The sequence below is a fragment of the Hyperolius riggenbachi genome, chromosome 11, assembly GCF_040937935.1.
Source record: "Hyperolius riggenbachi isolate aHypRig1 chromosome 11, aHypRig1.pri, whole genome shotgun sequence".
Taxonomy (NCBI): domain Eukaryota; kingdom Metazoa; phylum Chordata; class Amphibia; order Anura; family Hyperoliidae; genus Hyperolius; species Hyperolius riggenbachi.
In genome coordinates, this window is record NC_090656.1 from 22,259,583 (window position 1) to 22,281,371 (window position 21,789).

Here is a 21,789-nt window from a genome sequence, read left to right on the forward strand (position 1 = left end):
ATGTCTCAGTTTTCAAAGCTTTTCCTGCAGCCGCTCCTCTCTCTCTTGCAGAGCTACTCTCTGGTAACTCTCTGGGTCTGCAAACACTTTCACTGCTGCCTGTGTCACTGGGGCTTCATAGTGAAGAACCGAGATGCCCATTGGGTAGATCACAATCTACCGGTAGATCTCAAAGGACTTCTAGGTAGATTCCATATCCCCCTCCCCCAGTGATGTGCATGTGCTGCAACAATTGTGGCTTGCATTAAGAACCATGTAGGTTTGAAACATGTCAGTCAAAGTACTCTTTTATCTGTTTGGGATACGTCCTGAATAAACTTGTGGATCGAGGAGGCATCGTGCGAACCTTTTTTCATTTGATATTGTGTCTGGGCTGGGCAGCCCTTGTTCCAGCACTGTCTCCCCGTTGTGAGTTGAGCGGTATTTTTCTTCGTTTGCTTGCATCTGTAGGTGGATTCTACTAAAGGTGCGTACACACATGCGACTATAGTCGTTTGAAACGATCGTTCCCCGATCGTTTCAAACGACGATCGTTTAAAAAAAAGCAGCCAACGACTATTAAGTCTAACGACGGACGAGCTAGATCGTTAAAAACGAACGATCTAGCTTGGCGGATTTTTTCCAACGACGATCGTTTGCAAAAGTAGTACATCGTTGGAAACGGTTGTTCGTACTAGGCTTGGCATGCGCATTTCGCTATTTCTCCATGAAAATTCTCATTTTTATGCGCAGGCGCAATAGTTACTTTTACGTGATGTAATGTTCGTTCTAACGACCTGATCGTTACACACCTTTTAAAACTAACTTTACTTAGGTCGTTCTTTCATCTATTAAAAGTTCGTTCGTCGTTGACAACGAACGATCGTTGTCGCATGTGTGTACGTAGCGTAACTCACTGCTAGATCATTTTCAAATTCAATCTTTTTTTTTTTTTTTTTGAAGTAGCTCACAAGATGAAAAAGTGTGGACACCTGTAGAGCTTTCAAGCGGCCAATCAGTAGCTGGCTGGCTCTACACTGTATGGACAGCAGGTGGCAGCAGTGCGGATGGGTGTGTGAAGCTGAACCTCTCCTGCCAGCCATACATGACGTTGTTTCTGCAGTGCTGAGCCCAGGAGGCTGGAGGAGGCCTGGTGAAAGTGGGGAGGAGGAGAGGAAGCAGAGAGGTAGGTGGAAGATCCACTCATTATAACAGCAACTTGGCACCTACTACTCACCCACTAGTTGTGACGCACTAGCTTCCACTTGTCAACACAGTACCTGCTGTCACTAATTCATAGCTCCCAACTGTCCCTCTTTTGGAGGGACAGTCCCTCTTTGGGAGCCCTGTCCCTCTGTCCTCCTCGTTTGTCCCTCTTTCAGGACTTTGCCTCTCTTTTTATGTAAATCTATATTTATTTACTATAAAATGTGTTAGATTAACTTTATTGCGATCCTTTAAATTGATATATTACTAATTTTAGAATGTTACTATGAAGGAAAATGAACCAGGATAGAAAGAACCAGTGTGGTTTGAATTATAAAACAACATTTTTCTTATGAAATCTTTAAGGTATGCGTGACTAGAGGGTGTGTCTGGGGCGTGATCAGGGGTGTGGCTTAACCTGCTGAGCGTTCTGGACGAGCTCAGCTCGTCCAGTACCGCCGGAGCCTGCCGCTCAGGCCCTGCTGGGCCGATTTGGCTCAAATAAAAAGCAGCACACGCAGCCGGCACTTTGCCAGCTGCGTGTGCTACCTGATCGCCGCTGGAGTGTGGCGATCCGCCGCATTCAGCGGCGATCCGCCGCATGCAGCGGCGAAAGAGAGTCCCCCCAGCCGCCTGAGCCCAGCGTAGCCGGAACAAAAAGTTCCGGCCAGCGCTAAGGGCTGGAACGGAGGCGGCTGATGTCAGGACGTCGGCTGACGTCCATGACGTCACTCCGCTCGTCGCCATGGCGATGAGGTAAGCGAAACACGGAAGGCCGCTCATTGCGGCCTTCCGTGTTACTTCTGGCCGTCGGAGGCGATCAGAAGAACGCATCCGGAGCGCCCTCTAGTGGGCTTTCATGCAGCCAACTTTCAGTTGGCTGCATGAAATAGTTTTTTTTTTATTAAAAAAAAAAAAACCCTCCCGCAGCCTTCCTGGCGATCTTAATAGAACGCCAGGGAGGTTAAGTGTCCCTCTTTCTCATCTCAAAAAGTTGGGAGGTATGCTAATTGTTGCCCACAACTTGTTGCTGCTGCTTGCCTGCCACTAGAATCTATTAATCCCCATCTGCCTGCTGTTAAAATTGGACTATTACTACCCACCTGCCACTAGAATCTACCAATCCCTACCGCCCATCATTAGAGCCTTAACCTCCTTGCCGGTTATCCCGAACACAGTTCAGGGTAACCTGCGCAGGAGGATTTCTCAGGCCCCGCTCGGCCGATTTGCATAATTTTTTTTCCTACACGCAGCTAGCACTTTGCTAGCTGCATGTAGTACGCGATCGCCGCCGCTCGCCGCCGATTCGGCGCTACCCGCCGCGCCGCCCCCCCCCCCGCCCCAGACCCCTGCGCAGCCTGGCCAATCAGTGCCAGGCAGCACTAAGGGGCGGATCGGGATTCCCCCGTCGGTGACGTCATCCCGCCCGGTCGCCATGGCGACCGGGGAAGCCCTGCAGGAAATCCCGTTCTCACCGGGATTTTCTGCATACTCTGATCGATGAAGGCAATCGGAGTGGGTGGGGGGATGCCGCCGCTCAGTGGCTATCATGTACTGGGCTCGCTACATGATTTAAAAAAAAATATTTTTTAAAAGTGCGGCGCTGCCTCCTTGCCGGATTTTTTAGAATGGCAAGGAGGTTAACCACTAGGCGACCGCGTCACGCTGAAGGGTGTGCATGTGGCGCCAGCCCCAAGAACCCCTAACGCCAATCAGCATAAAGTCCTTGGGGCGTGGTTTGCACTTTGCAGGAGATTGAGTGCGCCGGTGCGCGCGCATCTCCGCTTGTATGACAGAGCTCCGCTCCGTCTTCAGTCTACCAGCGGCGATTGCTGCTCGGAGACTGATAGACGGTGAATCCGCCGTCTATTAACACAGTACACTGTACTAGGGACAGCTGTGTGACATGGCTGGCCACCTGGGGACACAGGAGTGGTCCGCTGTGATAAGCTGAAGCCTATAAAAGGCCGATTGCTTTAAAGGGATACTTAATTTAAAAATAAAAAATGATTTTTACTCACCTGGGGCATCCCTCAGCCCCCTGAAGCTGTATGGTGCCCTCGCAGCCTCGCTCCGATCCTCCTGTCCCCGCCGGCGGCTACTTCCACGTTCCGCGACAGCTGCTGACAGGCTGGGAACGCGAGTGATTCTACGCGTTCCCTGCCGCTATATCACCCTCTATGCTGCTATAGCGTATAACATATATGCTATAGCAGCATAGAGGGTGATATAGCAGCTGGGAACGCGGAGAATCACTCGCGTTCCCAGCCTGTCGGCGGCTGTCCCTGAACCCGAAAGTAGCCGCCGGCGGGGACAGGAGGATCGGGGCGAGGCTGCGAGGGCACCAAACAGCTTCAGGGGGCTGAGGGATGCCCCAGGTGAGTAAAAATCATTTTTTATTTTTGACTTAAGTATCCCTTTAATTGGCTGATGGGGAGGGGGGGGGGTAAAAATAATAAAGAAAAAGGAGCATTTTTATTTAAAAAAAATAAATAGAAAAATATTTACAAAAAATGAATGAACATTGAGGGAGCGATCAGACCCCACCAAGAGAAAGCTCTGTTGGTGGGGAGATGAGGGGGGGGGGGGGGGAAATTACTTATGTGCTGTGTTGTGCGGCCCTGCAGCGAAGCCTTAAAGCTGCAGTGGCGCAATTAGGGAAAAATGGCCTAGTCTTTAGGGGGGGGTTAAGCCCATGGTCCTCAAGAGGTTAAAGTAAACATGAGGCAATATAGAGAAAATGAGATCTGCGTACCCGGGGCTTCCTCCAGCCCCTGGCAGCCGATATGTCCCTTACCACAGCTCCGTTGTCCTGGTGTCCCCTCCGCCAGGTTGGATCTTCTGCCCCTGTGCGCGAGGCAGCCGTGCTGACGTGGTTCAGAGTATACTGCGCATGTGCAGTAGTTCTGCAGACCGTGTGAGCGGGAGCGGTGCTCGCGCAGAGGATGCTGACCTGGCAAAGTCAGCATCTCCAATGGAGGGGACCTCAGGACAACGGAGCTGTGGCAGGGTCATATTGGCTGCCAGGGGCTGGAGGAAGCCCGGGGTAAGTAGATCTCGTTTTCTCTATATTATCTCCTGTTTCTTTTAAAGGACTCACAAGGTGACAGAGAGGAAATAATAGTAAATACCTTTCATGATGCATAACCCCCCCCCCCCCCCCCCCCGAGATTGGCATCCGTGATCCGGAAATAGAACTCCACCATACAGTGGGTTGCAAAAGTATTCGGCCCCCTTGAAGTTTTCCACATTTTGTCATATTACTGCCACAAACATGCATCAATCTTATTGGAATTCCATGTGAAAGACCAATACAAAGTGGAGTACATGTGAGAAGTGGAGCGAAAATCATACATGATTCCAAACATTAAAAATAAATACCTGCAAAGTGGGGTGTGCGTAATTATTCGGCCCCCTGAGTCAATACTTTGTAGAACCTCCTTTTGCTGCAATTACAGCTGCTAGTCTTTTAGGGTATGTCTCTACCAGCTTTGCACATCTAGAGACTGAAATCCTTGCCCATTCTTCTTGGCAAAACAGCTCCAGCTCAGTCAGATTAGATGGACAGCGTTTGTGAACAGCAGTTTTCAGATCTTGCCACAGATTCTTGATTGGATTTAGATTTGGACTTTGACTGGGCCATTCTAACACATAGATATGTTTTGTTTTAAACCATTCCATTGTTGCCCTGGCTTTATGTTTAGGGTCGTTGTCCTGCTGGAAGGTGAACCTTCACCCCAGTCTCAAGTCTTTTGCAGTCTCCAAGAGGTTTTCTTCCAAGATTGCCCTGTATTTGGCTCCATCCATCTTCCCATCAACTCAGACCAGCTTCCCTGTCCCTGCTGAAGAGATAACCCCCCCCCCCCGGAGCACCGAGCATGATGCTGCCACCACCATATTTGACAGTGGGGATGTTGGGTTCAGAGTGATGTGCAGTGTTAGTTTTCCGCCACACATAGCGTTTTGCATTTTGGCCAAAACGTTCCATTTTGGTCTCATCTGACCAGAGCACCTTCTTCCACATGTTTGCTGTGTCCCCCACATGGCTTGTGGCAAACTGCAAACGGGACTTCTTATGCTTTCTGTTAACAATGCCTTTCTTCTTGCCACTCTTCCATAAAGGCCAACTTTGTACTGTGCATGACTAATAGTTGTCCTATGGACAGAGTCTGCCACCTGAGCTGTAGATCTCTGCAGCTCGTCCAGAGTCACCATGGGCCTCTTGACTGCATTTCTGATCAGCGCTCTCCTTATTCGGCCTGTGAGTTTAGGTGGATGGCCTTGTCTTGGTAGGTTTACAGTTGTTCCATACGCCTTCCATTTCTGAATGATCGCTTGAACAGTGCTCCGTGGGATGTTGCAAGGCTTTGGAAATCTTTTTGTAGCCTAAGCCTGCTTTAAATTTCTCAATAACTTGATCCCTGATCTGTCTTGTGTGTTCTTTGGACTTCATGGTGTTGTTGCTCCCAATATTCTCTTAGACAACCTCTGAGGCCCTCACAGAGCAGCTGTATTTATACTGACATTAGATTACACACAGGTGCAATCTGTAGTAACGATCCACATAGGACTCAACCCTTCAAGGAATGATTTCCAACAAAATATTTATTTGTGCATAGCGGTCATACAGCATACAGATAAGCACACATGCTTATCTGTATGCTGTATGACCGCTATGCACAAATAAATATTTTGTTGGAAATCATTCCTTGAAGGGTTGCGTCCTATGTGGATCGTTACTACAGATTGGACTTTGTAAGGTGTGATGGGCCTCTCACTGCACTGGACTCCCCGTATGATATAAAGCACCCTCTGTGGCCGGCAGGTACGTTTCACATTACACACAGGTGCACTCTATTTAGTCATTAGCACTCATCAGGCAATGTCTATAGGCAACTGACTGCACTCAGATCAAAGGGGGCCGAATAATTACGCACACACCACTTTGCAGTAATTTATTTGTAAAATTTTTTTGGAATCATGTATGATTTTCGTTCCACTTCTCCTGTGTACACCACTTTGTTTTGGTCTTTCATGTGGAATTCCAATCAAATTGATTCATGTTTGTGGCAGTAATATTACAAAATGTGAAAAACGTCAAGGGGGCCGAATACTTTTGCAACCCACTGTATATTGGTAGGTAAACAGAGGTGCCAGAAGGATAAAAGTACATAACATTTTTAAAAAATTGCCGGGAGGAAGTGGTGGACTCCCCTCCGTTAAAGCAGACACCAAGGACTGTAAATATATAGATATACACATTTATTGAAAATACCCCAAAGATGCAACGCAGAGGCGCTCTGCTTGCTATAACTGAATTAATGTTGTTTATCCCCTGCTTATTGCCTGAAGAAGTGGGCTGTGCCCGCGAAACGCGTTGCATCTTTGGGGTATTTTCAATAAATGTGTATATCTATATATTTACAGTCCTTGGTGTCTACTTTAACGGAGGCGAGTCCACCACTTCCTCCCAGCAATTTTTTAAAATTTTGTATGTACTTTTATCCTTCTGGCGCCTCTGTTCACCTACCAATATATTTGAGTCCACCCCGAGTGGAGGGGTGATCTACCCCCTTTCTTCCTATCTCCAGAGAGCGACTTCTTAATCCTGAGTGAGGACAGGTCTAATCTCCTCACCTGCCTAATGAGTGGTTACCAAGGTGGTAACCCGTGTTTGTGAGTATTACCATCTCACTGTTTCATTTATCCAATCAATTTTGACATACTACACCATATTAGGCTCTCGATTTCTCTTCAACTTTAGAACTCCACCATAGGCACCCATGTCTGTACAGTGTGCCTGGGTGTATGGGGTGTACGGCCTGTGGTGTAAGGGCAGTCAACAAATCTCGCAGTGATCAGATTTGATCGGAGAGAGATCTGTCTCTTGGTCAATCTGCCCATGTATAGATAGCTAGATGTTTGGGCACCTTAAGGGCCCATTCACACTTAAAGTGAACCTTAAGTCAGAAAAAAAAATTAGTTTTACTTACCTGGGGCTTCTGCCAGCCCCTGCAGCAGTTTTGTGCCCTCGCAGCCACTCACTAATCCTCTGGTCCCCCGCTGCCAGCTAGTTTCGTTTTTTCCGACAGGCCCGTCAGGACTGGCCGCGCGTAGCTTTTTCCGCATTCCTGACTGCAATTAGCGCTATTGCGGGCCGCAACGCGTACAAAAATATGCGTTGGCGCATATCTATGCGTGCGTAATGCGGCAACGAGTATTTTTTTGTATGCGTTGCGGCCCACAATAGCGCTAATTACAGTCGGGAATGCAGAAAAAGCTACGCGTGGCCAATCCTGACAGGCCTGTCGGCAAAAACGAAACTAGCTGGCAGCGGGGGACCGGAGGATTAGTGAGTGGCTGCGAGGGCACAGGACTGCTGCAGGGGGCTGGTAGAAGCCCCAGGTGAGTAAAACTCTTTATTTTTTTTCTGACTTAAGTGTCTCTTTAAAGAGAACCAGAGGCGGGTATTTTAAATCTTAAGAGACCACAGAGGCATGTCCTGTGTAAAAAGCGCCCATCTAGCGACAGTTTCCTTGTCGCTAATCTTTACCTTCTGTATGTTATTCAATGTGCGCTCCCCTGCCTCTGACCCTGCCTCCTGTGAGCTTCCTCCAAGCGGAAGCTAAGCCGTGACCCAGGAAGTACCTCCCAGGTCGCAGCTTAGCTTCTGATTGGAGGAAGCTCACAGGAGGCGGGTAGAGATGCTAGCAAACAGCTCTCCAGCAAATCTCTATGAGCATTCTGGCCCTGTACTACTTCCGGGAACACGTTTTGAGATTGCCACTAATCGCGAAACACCCGTGATCGGCGGCAGTGAGACCACTGCCATAAGGTTAATATGGCGCTAGCGCTTCAGCGATTTGTGGGAATCACCCGCTAACCGCCCAAGCGAGAACGGGCCTAAAAGGTGGAAATGCAACTCCGTTGTACCCCCCAGTGCCTGCGCAGTTCGCCTTGCCACTGGTACAAGTCAGGAGCTCTCTGCCACATCCTTGCTCATGGCTGCCTCCTGAACGTCCAGCGTGCGGGCACACATGACTGGCAGAAGTGCAGGAGGCCGCGTCGGTTGACGCCTGTACTGATTAGGTGCGGCATCTCATGCACCTCTGCCAGTCATGTGCGCCCGCATGCTGGATGTTCGGAAGCCCACCGCGAGCGAGGACATGGCAGGGAGCTCCCGACTTGCACCAGTGGCCAGGCGAACTGTGCAGGCGCTGGGGGCTATGGCGGAGTTCTATTTCCGTTCTTTAATTAAAAGATACCCGAGGTGACCTGTAACATTATGAGATAGACGTGTACGTACAGTGCCTAGCACACTAATAACTAGCCTGTGTTACTTTTTTTTCTTTCTCTTCCTGAAAGAGTTAAACATCAGGTATGTAAGGGGCAGTTCATGTCTGAGTCAGGACTGGCTCAGACTACAGTGTGACCCTCACTGATAAGAAATTACAACTATAAAACACTTTCTTGGCAGAAAATGGCTACGAGTCAATAGTTCATAGATTTTAGCTCTGGCATACTACAATGAATGTGTCATTGAGCAAAAACAATAAAACGGTAAAAAATGAAAAAGTAGATTTAAAGCGGAATTGAATATAAAAACAAACAAGCCATTTCATCCACCTGGGGCTTCCGCCAGCCCCTTGCAGCCTTCCTGTCCTGCGCCGGTCCTCAATGATTCCTCCGTTCTCCTGCCGCCAGCTACTTCTTCTTTTTTTTTTTTTTTTTATTTATTTATTTATTTTTTTACATTCAGTTTGCTTTAAATATAAAATAAAACTGTGGAATATCTTAAATCGTCATTTTTAGGAGAAGGATAGATACAATTGTTTATTTAATTTGTTTATTTTCACCTCGGGTGTCCTATAATACACAATTGATACGTCAACAACCATAACATAGTGCTGTAAAGTGATTTAACCTCTAATGCAATGTGACAAAACAACTGAATTTACATCCCTGATAAGTCATTACGGCTCAAGGAGGATCAAGGGGGGGGGGGGGGGGGACACAAAGGGGGCACAATGGCTGGCTGGTGGGGCCCATTTAAGTGACCAAAATCAATGTTTGTATGGCGAGCTTTTTTGCTTAACTCGGGTAATAAAATTACTGTTAACTAGCTCAGCAATGATAGAAACCAAATGTAAACATCACAAACAGAACTCGGAGGCTTTTGAGCAGAGCAGATTGTCCAAATGATGGTGCTATTATTGAAGAAAAGATGTTTCTTGGCTCAATGCCTGGTATGCTTTAAAGTGAACCCGAGGTGAGAGGTATATGGAGGCTGCTATATTTATTTCCTTGTAAACAATGCCAGTTGCCTGACAGTCCTGTTGATTTCTGGTATAAGTAGTGCCTGAGTCAGAACCCTGAAACGAGCATAGGGCTAATCCAGTAAAACCCGAGTCAGAAACTCAGAATACCTGATCTGCAGGATGCTTGTTCAGGGTCTATGGCTAAAAGTATTAGAGGCCAAGGATCAGCAGGACAGCCAGGTAATATGCATTGTTTAAAAGGAAATAAATATGTCGGCCTAAATATTGCTCTCACCTCGGGTTCCCTTTTATCCTTACTTGCTGGCAAGCTGCTCCTGTGCGGACAGATCACAGACAAATCATTCCAGCCCCCAGCCTGTGTCTGATGACTCTACAAGCAAGGAGAGGAGTAAGAAGCAGGATGGAGAGAAACACTGTGTGCATAACTCCTTATCTTAGTAACTAAGCATTGCTGGAGATTAGAGCTTGTATTTTACTGAAATTTTGATTCAGGATTATTATCCTGATTTAAAACTTCCTGTCTATAAAATACAAGTTTTAGTTTATAGGCTAATTTAAAAGAAAAACAGCAAGCGTTCAGCCTTTAAGCCTTCTTCAGACTTTATGCCTATTGACTGACACTGTTAGAAAATACAATCAGAAGGAAGTAGTGAGATTTTTTGCTTAACCACTTTACCCCCGCGCGTACGTATTTCTCCGCCCCTTTTTCCATCCTTTAAAAACCAGGGACGGAGAAACACGTACTTTCCGCGTTCCCGACGCTGTCCGCGCTCCCGCTCGTAAACACGCCGCCCGCCGCTAGTAAAACCGCCGCCGCCCGCTCGCCCGGAGATCAATGAACGGGAAAATCCATTCCCGTTCGTTGATCTAAGCCCCACAATGACCCGCTGCTCTCCTATGGGCAGCGCGATCATTGTGAGAAGAAACTCACGTGTCCAGCCTCCTTATTCTTCCTCCAAGCTTCCGGAAGGAGGCTTGGAGGTCGCAATAAAGCAAAAAGTTACTGTGGCCATCTTGTGGCCAAATAGTAAACTACACCCTACACATTTTTCACATACAAATAAATGACTTTTACACAAAAAATTAACTCATTACCTCCCACACTCCCCATTTTTTTTTTTTTTGTAATTAAAAAAAAATTCAAAAATTTACAATTAAAAAAAATACATAATTAGTTACCTTAGGGACTGAACTTTTTAAATATTTAAGTCAAGAAGGTATAACACTGTTACTTTATAAACTATGGGCTTGTAATTAGGGATGGACGCAAAACTGAAAAAAATGCACCTTTATTTCCAAATGAAATATTGGCGCCAAACATTGTGATAGGGACATAATTTAAACGGTTTTATAACCGGGACAAAAGGGCACATAAATTTCATGGGTTTTAATTACAGTAGCATGCATTATTTAAAAACTATAATGGCCGAAAACTGAAAAATAATTTTTTTTTTCCCCACATTTTTCCTATTTTCCCATTAAAACACATTTAGAAAAAAATAATTCTTGGCATAATGTCCCACCTAAAGAAAGCCTAATTGGTGGCGGAAAAAACAAGATATAGTTCATTTCATTGCGATAAGTAATGATAAAGTTATAGACGAATGAATGGAAGGAGCGCTGAAAGGTGAAAATTGCTCTGGTGGTCAGGGGGTAAAACCCCTCAGTGGTGAAGTGGTTAATATAAGTGTCATCCATAAACATTATTTACAGTACAAGGGAGCTTGCAAGGATTGTGGGGTATTTATGGAAAATAGAGAAGACCCTCTGTTTACGTAATGCCTACATAGACTAAGGCTGACATGGAATGTTTTTTACAGACCCTATCCTGTTTAGTGTCTGCTGCTTGATTCTGGAAGCAGTGAAAGGATACCCGAGGTGACAGGTGACATGATGAGATAGACATGTGTATGTACAGTGCCTAGCACACAAATAACTCCTTTTTTCCTTTGCCTGAAAGAGTTAAACATCAGGTATGGAAGTGGCTGTTGCTGAGTCAGGACTGTGTCAGACTACAGTGTGATCCTCACTGATAAGAAATGACTACTATAAAACACCTTTCCTAGCAGAAAATGGCTTCTGAGAGCAGGAAAGAGATAAAAAGGGTCAATAGTTCATATATTTTAGCTCTGGCATAATTCAATGAATGTGTCATTGAGCAAAAACCATAAAACAGTAAAAACCAAAAAAGTAGATTTAAATATAAAATAAAATTGTGGAACATCTTAAAAAGTCATTTTTAGGAGAAGGATAGATACAATTGTTTATTTCATTCGTTTATTTTCACCTCGGGTGTCCTTTAACTGCATGCTAGTGAGTGGGAAGGGGGACATTAAAGAAGATCTGTGATGAATTTAAAGCACATTAAAATAAACATATTACTGTTATTTTTGTCACTTCCCGGTGCCAATAAATAACTTAATTGATAAAATATAACTTTTAAACCTTTGGGCAAGATGGCTGCAATGTAAAGTGCTTCCGGGTCAGTACACAGTCTCCCTGTACTGCTGTGCAGGAGAGCTGAGCTGAATCCACACGAGGCAGATCTCCTCCCTGCTGTCAGCCTCACTGGAGCTAGGTAGATCTTCCCCCTGCTAGCTGGAGCTTGCAGAAAGTCAGGGATGACTCATCAGATGACGTGCAGCAGGGGGAGGGAGAGGCAGATAGCAGGGAGGAACAGCTGCTAGACTGTCTGCCTCTTCCTACAGCATAATATTCATCTAACTACGAATAATTAGAAAGGAGCAGGAGAGACAGCACAGCCGTTTCTAAACAAGACAAGGGAAAAAAGATTTGTCCTTATGAAAGGTACACATCTCTTCATTTATATTGCATTTTGAAAAAGGGCCACATAACCCCTTTCAGAGGGGCACAGTGACACCCAAGGGGAGGGGCAGTGCCCCAGTGTAGGGCCGCCCATGATCATATGCAGTGTCTTCCCAATAGCCTGGCCCTTTCCATTCGTGGGCAGCCATGGATCCACGCAATCAAGGAATGAAATGGATCGCGCAACCTTGCGAACGCTGCAACTCCTTAAGAAATGCTTTTAGATAAAACAAGAGTCCATTTATCACTTATTCTTTCCCCTCACACTATCGCTGTTTCTCCATTATTTTACAGCGTGGAATCCAGCTCCCTTCCCAGATCTCTCTAGAAGTATTTGACCCTTTGAAACTTTGAACAATCCGCCGGGGAGCTCCCCGCGCTTTTCATTAAAAATAAATAAATATTTTCCCGCGACCTGTCAGAAGTCCGCCGTAAAACCTAAATACTACAGCAATTTAAAGCAGCTAAGCCTGTCAAAATGTCATCCGGCGATTGAAATAAGAGCGAATTTCATTAAAGGCGCGCTGGCAACGTTTCAGAAGTATCCCCGGCCTTAAGAGCAGACTAATTACATGGAAGAGGAATTTCTTAAGTAATGCATAATGTCCGAACGTCGATGACGAATTGCACTTCCTCAGCCTGGAGGAGTGGAGCGCAGAGCCTCATTCTGCGTCTTTGAACTTTAATATGGTCTCGGATTGACGCGATCTGTCTTTCATCACAGCAGCCTTGAAGGATCAGCTCAGTGGAGGAACCGCCATTGCCGGGGTGTGGACTCACTCGGAAATGACTTATAAAGAAGGCTTTTGAAGACCAGAAGAATTCTAGTTCCCTCGCCTTCGCCCCCCACTTAAAGGACCACTATCGTGAAAAAAGTAGGCAGTTAAAATCTGTCAGAACTGAACAGTCCATCTCCTCATGGGGGATTCTCCAGGGTTTTCTTTGTTTTAAACAGCAATTCCTGAAAGGCAGTTGCAAAATCTAAATCTGACAAAATTGTGTGCAAGTGAGTAGGGAGGCTGGCTGGTATCTTGCTGTTTTCACAGTTAAACTGCTGTTCAGGAAATGCTGTTGAAATCAAAGAAAACCCTGAGAATCCCCCCATGAGGAAATGGACTGGCCCAAAACCTGTCGGTTCTGTCAGGTTTTAACTGCCTACTTTTTTCACGATAGTGGTCCTTTAAACGAAACCTGTGATGACTTTAAAAAAATGGGTTTTCCTTACCTGGGGCTTCTGCCAGCCCCCTGCAGCCTCCCTGTGCCCGTGCCATCTCTGAATGATCCTCCGGTCCCCCGCTACGGTTAAGTTTCCTTATTGCAAGTCGACGGCCACTGCCTTTGCGCGTGTCGTTTGCGTTCCCCTCGCCAGGAGCGTCCTTCACAGGACTCTCCTAGCAACGGGAGCGAGGGCGCCCAGGAACAGGGCAGGGCAGGCGCAGTGGCCATCGACTTGCAAGTCGGCGGTAACAAAACGTAGCCACTGTGGGGGATTGGAGGATCATGCAGAGACGTCAAGGGCACAGGGAGGCTGCAGGGGGCTGGCAGAAGCGCCAGGTAACTTTTTTTTTTTTTCAGTCGCGTCAGTCTGGGTCTACTGCGCATGTGAGTTAAAAAGGAACTCCAGTGAAAATAATGTAATAAAAAAGTGCTTCATTTCTTACAATAATTATGTATAAATGATTTAGTCAGTGTTTGCTCATTGTAAAATCTTTCCTCTCCCCGATTTACATTCTGACACATATTACATGGTGACATTTTTACTGTGGGCAGGTTATGTAGCTGCTGGTAGCTGTTTTGGCTGTTAGAGACAGCTGTAAACAGCTAATTCCTGTCTGTGAATATTGTTACATTGTGGCAGTTTGCCCAGAGTACCGCGGTACACAGAGCTTCTTGTGGGAGGGATTTCAGCGCAAAATCAGTCATACAGCCCCCCCTGAGGGTCTGTTTTTGAAAAGCAATATATTTCTCATGTAAAAGGGGGTATCAGCTACTGGTTGGGATAAAGTTCAATTCTAGGTTGGAGTTTCTCTTTAAGTAGCCCTCAGGGATTCTTATTTTCTCTACAGGTTTACCGAATTTTCCGGTATATGACAGCTTCCAACTTTTCCAGTTAAAATATAAATTTTGAGATAAACTCTCTGCATAAAACTACCCTCTGGACTGTTGGACATTTGTATACTGTACTGTATTTACTGATGCTATCCTATATAATAATCCTAAAGTGGTGCTGCATCGCCTAGCCCTGTGTCCGTGCATTTGCGCTACTGGACATGTGCAGCACGGATAGCCATTGGGAGAGGAGGAGGGGGCTGGCGATTTTTTTTTTTTTTATAAAGCCTTCTTGGATTGCTCAGCTATTCCTGTCTCCAAGATTATAAGAGCGGTAGCACACAGGGCTGTGGAGTTGGAGTCGGGCAATTTTGGGTGCCTGGAGTCGGAGTCGGGAAAAAAATACTCCGACTCCTAATGAATTTGTAACTAATTAAAATAGAAAATATGATAAAATGTTCTATTTCTCAGATAATAGTCATTAAAAATAATGTATTTATACAGTATATATACAGTAATAGCTATGCTTAGTCCACAAAAATGCTTCATACACACTTGAGATAAAAGTCTTTGGAAAATGCAAGGTCACAGACCAATTTTACCCCCTTCCATGTAGTATGAGAGCCATACCTACACAGTCTATTCTATGGAGCTACACTCCACATCAGATAAAATCTTTGCGAGATGCTGCACACAAAGATGCTGTACAGACACAAAAGATCAGTATCTGCAAAAGATCCATTCCTGCAAAATGCATTCATAGTCTATGAGATCTGCAAATCCTCATACACACCTTGTTTAACAGACTTCATCTGCATATCTGGCAATCATCTGCAGATCTGAAAATCCATCCTGGTGGATCTGATCTGCAGATGATTGTCTGTTAAACCAGGTGTGTATGAGGATCTGCAGATCTCATAGACTATGAATGCATTTTGCAGGAATGGATCTATTGCAGGATCAGATCTTTTGCAGATAATGATCTTTTGAGCAGGGCTGTGGAGTCGGAGTCGTGGAGTCGGAGTCGTGGAGTCGGGCAATTTTGGGTGCCTGGAGTCGGAGTCGGGAAAAAATGCACCGACTCCGACTCCTAATGAATTTGTAACTGTAATTAAAATAGAAAATATGATAAAATGTTCTATTTCTCAGATAATAGTCATTAAAAATAATGTATTTATACAGTATATATACAGTAATAGCTATGCTTAGTCCACAAAAATGAAATAAACCAATCAAAATTAGTTACTTGTGCTGCTTCAATAAAGCAGTCCCCGTATTTTTAAGGTCAGATATACATATCTGATTGTGACTGTATATATGATGTGTACACAGGAATCTCTTATATATACTAAATAACATCTATGCTGTAAGAATAAAGCCTGATGTGTAGCTGTGTCACTAATAGAGATGGTCAACGAGATGGAAATAATTCTGCATTGATGCTGATTTATGCAAATGTATGCACTCCCTTTGCTGATGAAATCAAATAATTTGATATGTTATTAAAATTTGGTTTGGTGACTACAAATTAAAAGGTAACTGAGACGGATGAAAAGTAAAGTTTTATACATACCTGGGGCTTCCTCCAGCCCCCTTCAGGCTAATCAGTGCCTCGCTGTCCTCCACCACCCGGATCTTCTGCTATGAGTCCTGGTAATTCAGCCAGTCAGCGCTGTCCGGCCGCATGCCGCTCCCACAGCCAGGAACATTCTGCACCTGCGCAATAGTGCTGCACAGGTGTAGTATGCTCCTGGCGGCGGAGTGTGTGCATGCGCACTACGCCCGACTAGCTCAAGTACCTGGACTCATAGCAGAAGATCCAGGTGGTGGAGGAGGACAACGAGGGACTGATTATCCTGAAGACGGCTGGAGGAAGCCCCAGGTATGTATAAAACTTTAATTTCATCTGTCTCAGGTTTACTTTGTTACACAGTAGTACTATACTCTACATATGCACTCCCCACAGAGCTGCAGGGAATCCACTGAGAATGCTGTGCACATTGAACACAGAGGTGTTGTCTGTTTACAATCTCCTCATTCCCCTGCAGAGTACCTGCACATCATTCTTACATGTACCCACACTTACATTGCCTAGGGCCTGATAGATGTTCTTTGTTCCGGTCTGTACCTTTTACAAGTACTCTTACCAAGGACTAGTTTTAGTCTAAAGGGAATAAATATAGTAGTCTACATATCCTTCTCACTTCAGTTGTCTTGTAAAATTCCTAAGCGTTGGCAGTTAAGAGACAAATTTCATGTTACATACTTTTAATCAACAAAATTGTAATATGCAAATTAGAGGAGTCGGAGTCGTGGAGTCGGAGTCGGTGGAATCCTAAACTGAGGAGTTGGAGTCGGTGGATTTTTGGACCGACTCCACAGCCCTGCTAGCACAAACACGCCTCTTTCACCCGTCTGGCCTGCCCTTGTACCCCCTCTCTGATTCTCAGAATGCGCCGCTTCACTACAGTCCTCCGGAGAGAGATCTGAGAGGCAGAGAAGGCGGTACGGTAATGGGATACAAGGGCAGGCCAGACGGGTAAAAGAGGCATGCTTTTCTGGGGACAGCGCCACTCTCTTTTTTTCCATACCCTGGGCGTCCCGGACGTCTGCAGCTTGCGCCGCCCGTCACTTACACCAGGGGTCCCCAACCTTTTCCGGCCCGGGGACCACTTTCTGACCAAATTTTTCTCCGGGGCCAGTGTCTCGGGGGCGGCGGTTGCGCGCGCGACCTAGTGGACAGTGTCGTGCGCAGCGGGTTATTGGGGGGGGGGGGCTGGGGTTCGAGGGCATAGCTAGCATAGTTGCCCCAGTATAGGGAGTTTAGTTGCCCCAGTATGGCTAGTATAGTGCCCCAGTATAGCTAGTATAGTGCCCAGTATAGCTACTGTATTGTCCAGTATGGGTAGGTAGTGCCCCAGTATGGCTAGTATAGTGCCCAGCATGGCTAGTATAGTGCCCCAGCATGGCTAGTATAGTGCCCCAGCATGGCTAGTATAGTGCCCCAGCATGGCTAGTATAGTGCCCCAGCATGGCTAGTATAGTGCCCTAGCATGGCTAGTATAGTGCCCCAGTATGGCTAGTATAGTGCCCCAGTATGGCTAGTATAGTGCCCCAGTATGGCTAGTATAGTGCCCAGTCTGTCATCTCCCCCCCCCCCCCCCCCCCGCGGCCACCGCTCCTGTCCTGTTACCTTATGCATCGCCGCTACCGTGGAAACTGCTTCCCCGCCTCCTTCCCTCCTACAGCAGCGTGTCTTTGCTCATGTTATCGGAGATGCTGGATGAAGGAGAGTGGCGCCTGGGGGGGAATCCGCAAGCGGCCGCCGCTCATAAGGTAACAGGACAGGAGCGGCGGCCGCGGGGGGTGAGGACAGACCCGCCGCGGCCCAGCTGGAAACTGCCAACGGACCGGCAGTGGGCCGCGGCCCGGTGGTTGGGGACCCCTGACTTACACCTTCCCAGTGAGATGCCCCCTCACCTCGTCATCGGGACTGCGTTAAGTCACTTCTTTCCAGGAATCCTGGTGAGTGGATTTTCTTCTACCGTACTTGTACAGCACCGCCCTTGCTGCTTTCATATGCTCGCCGCATAAGACGGGGATGTGGCTGCGGACGTTTTTCAGCTCCCCCCACCATATGCTGCAACTGCAGATTCTCCAATCTGGCTCAGAAGTTTCAGCACCTGCCCTATAAGGCGACAACCGGCGTATAAGACGACCTCCGACTTTTGAGAAAATTTTCCTAGGTTAAAATGGTCTTCTACACTAGAAAATACCGTACTTTAACCACTTGAGGACCACAGTCTTTTCGCTACTTAAGGACCAGAGCCTTTTTCTCCATTCAGACCACTGCAGCTTTCACCTGCCACCTAAATTAATTTTACCTCCTTTTCTTGTCACTAATATAGCTTTCTTTTGGTGCTATTTGATTGCTGCTGCGAGTTTTAGTGTAAAAATACACCCCAAAACACATACTACTTCTCCTGAGTACGGCGATACCACATGTGTGACACTTTTTTGCATTTATTTTCTAGACTACTCCTCACGGTTTAGGGCCCCTAAAATGCAAGGGCAGTGTAAGAACCCCACAAGTGACCCCATTTTAGAAAGAAGACACCCCAAGGTATTCCGTTAGGTGTATGGCGAGTTCATAGAAGATTTTATTTTTTGTCAAATGACACTTTGTGAAAAAAAAATAAAAATCAATTTCCATTAACATACACCTAACAGAATACCTTGGGTGTCTTTTTTTTCCTAAAAAGGGGTCACTTGTGGGGTCCTATACTGCCCTGGCATTTTATGGGCCCAAAACCGTGAGTAGTCTGGAAACCAAATGTCTCAAAATGACTGTTCAGGGGTATAAGCATCTGCAAATTTTGATGACAGGTGGTCTATGAGGGGGCGAATTTTGTGGAACCGGTCATAAGCAGGGTGGCCTCTTAGATGACAGGTTGTATTGGGCCAGATCTGATGGATAAGAGTGCTAGGGGGGGTGACAGGAGGTGATTGATGGGTGTCTCGGGGTGATCAGCAGGGAGAATAGATGCAATCAATGCACTGGGGAGGTGATCGGAAGGGGGTCTGAGGGGGATCTGAGGGTTTGGCCGAGTGATCAGGAGCCCACACGAGGCAAATTAGGGCCTGATCTGATGGGTAGGAGTGCTAGGGGGTGACAGGTGGTGACAGGAGGTGATTGATGGGTGTCTCAAGGTGTGATTAGAGGGGAAATAGATGAAAGCAATGCACTGGCGAGGTGATCAGGGCTGGGGTCTGAGGGCGTTCTGAGGGTGTGGGCGCGTGATTGGGTGCCCTAGGGGCAGATAGGGGTCTAATCTGATGGGTAGCAGTGACGGGGTGATTGATGGGTTATTGATGGGTAATTAGTGGGTGTTTAGAGGAGAGAACAGATGTAAACAATGCACTTGGAAGGTGATCTGACGTCGGGTCTGTTGGCGATCTGATGGTGTGGGTGATCAGATTGCCCGCAAGGGGCAGGTTAGGGGCTGATTGATGGGTGGCAGTGACAGAGGGGGATTGATGGGTGATTGACAGGTGATCAGTGGGTTATTACAAGGGGGATAGAGGCATACAGCACACGGGGAGAGGGGGGGGTGATCAGGAAGGAGCAGGGGGCAGTTTAGGGTAAAAAAAAAATTAGCGTTGATAGACAGTGACAGGGAGTGAGTGATGGGTTATTAGGGTGGTGATTGGGTGCAAACAGTGGTCTGGGGGGTGGGCGGGGGGGGGGGGGTCTGAGGGGTGCTGTGGGCGATCAGGGAGCAGGGGGGGGCAGATTGTTGTGCTTGTGTGCACATTAGGGTGGCTGCAGCCTGCCCTGGTGGTCCCTCGATCACTGGGACCACCAGGGCAGGAGGCAGCCTGTATAATACGTTTTGTATACATTACAAAGCGTATTATACGCTTCCTATGCGGCGATCGTCAGGTTAACAACCCGCTGGCGCTTCCGATTGGCCGGCGTGTTGACAACACGGGTGGGCGGAGCCTATTGCCGGAGGATGCGCGCGCATAACAGCGCACGATCCCCGGCCAGCAGCCACATGAGGACCCACCGCCGATGGGCGTATTGCGGTCGTTTAGGCCCAGCCTTTGCCGCCGCCCATCGGCTGGGGGCGGTCCTCAAGTAGTTAAAGGGAACCTAAACTGAATATGGATTTTTCCTTTTAAAAATCCTTTTAAAATAATACCAGTTCAGTGTTCTCCCCAGGCTCTTTTAGTCGGGTGCTCCACCCGGCTAATTTCGGTAAGCATCTGGCTGTCATCAGCTCTCCTCCTCCTCCTCTTCCTATGCTGTAGGCAGTGCAATTGTACAGAGGCGCCAGTAGAGTAAAAAAAGCTAAAACATAAAATGAAGGCAGTGGTGGACTTACTCCCTTGAGGTAGACACAAGATGCTATTAATTTTTTTCAACAAAATACAATTTATTTACATACTCCAGACAAGTGCAACGCGTTTCGCGAGCATATCCCACTTCATCAGGCTATAACAAGGAGTATATAACTCATGCAGGTCTAGTAGCAAGCTTAGCGCCTCTGCATCTCCCCTGCATTCCCCCGTTATGCCCCACCCGGCTACATTTTCATGCCATCCGGCTGGAAAAAAATCTCCTACTGATCCTGTGTCTCTAATACTTTTAGCCACAGCCCCTGAACAGGCATGCAGATCAGGTGCTCTGACTAAAGGCAGACTGGATTAGATGCATGCTTGTTTCAGGGGGGATTCAGCCACTACTGCAGCCAAATAGACCAGCAGGGCTGCCAGGCAACTAGTATTGTTTAAAAGGAAACCTCCATGTCCCTCTGTTAAGGTTCCCTTTAAGGCGGTTTTATATATACCGGTACTGAAGTGATTAAGGATGATGGCAACTGAACAGGTGTACTATGAGTATGGGAGAAGTATGGACAATGCAGCACTGTAAGGTCTGGAAATTCTGCCACCTAATCGTGGACATTTGCAAATCTTAGGAAGCTAAAATATTGTACTCCTTCTAATGATGTACTCGGCAGTTTAGTTGGAGCAGTTGTGTCCTTTTTTGCTTTGTAGCAGACGCAATGAGTATATTGTCTTCGGTAAAAAGAACATCTGCAGTGATATGCGCAGTGCTTCATCACTAGGGATATTATACTGATACACGCACATGTCTGGGCATTACATCTGGAGACCGTTATACCCAAATGAGCAAAGAAAAAAGTTAGCAGTGGAAATTTTCGTACTTTATTCGGTGAGAGATGGAAGATGGTAATTTTTTCCTCCCCTGCGGATGCTGCCCGTCTCCCCCAGTGGTTTGAGGTGTAGATTCGGCAGAGGGTGAAAAGTTTGTACGTATGACGTAGCAGGCCATTTTGTATACTTTGGCTCAGATGGAATAATTTGGGATAAGCTGTGAGCTGGTGAACTGCCCTGCAGCATGGTTCCTGCAAGCGCAAAGTTTCTGCCTTGGGCTACTTACAATGTTACCCTGCACAATGCACTTGTGTTACACCGCACTTAGTTATTTTTTTTCTCCTGACGAAGCCTAAATTCTAGGCAAAACATGTTGAATAAATTGTAATCTAGCGTGTTTATATTATGCGTATTGTAGAGTAAGGGGTATACTGTGTAGGACACTCACACACTCACACACTTACACACTCACACACTCACACACTCACACACTCACACACACTCACACACTCACACACACTCACACACTCACACACTCATTTTAATAGTGGTCCAGAACCCTTATAGCTTCAGTGGTGGCCTTGAATCTACCTCCTCACAGCTTCTGTGGTGGGTCCTAAATCTACCTCCTCACAGCTTCTGTGGTGGGTCCTAAATCTACCTCCTCACAGCTTCGGTGGTGGGTCCCAAATCTACCTCCTCACAGCTTCGGTGGTGGGTCCCAAATCTACCTCCTCACAGCTCCAGCGGTGGGTCCTAAATCTACCTC

General features: G+C 46.7%; 1 long non-coding RNA gene across 2 annotated transcripts in view; it reads left to right on the forward strand.

Annotated features, from left to right (window-relative positions):
* The first annotated feature begins 1,089 nt into the window (after window positions 1-1,089).
* LOC137538712 (uncharacterized) overlaps window positions 1,090-21,789 on the forward strand; it is a 921,113-nt gene continuing 900,413 nt past the window's right edge. For both annotated transcript variants that reach the window (XR_011024864.1, XR_011024865.1), the window contains exon 1: window positions 1,090-1,165. This is a non-coding gene — a long non-coding RNA (uncharacterized lncRNA). The remainder of the gene's footprint in view (window positions 1,166-21,789) is intronic.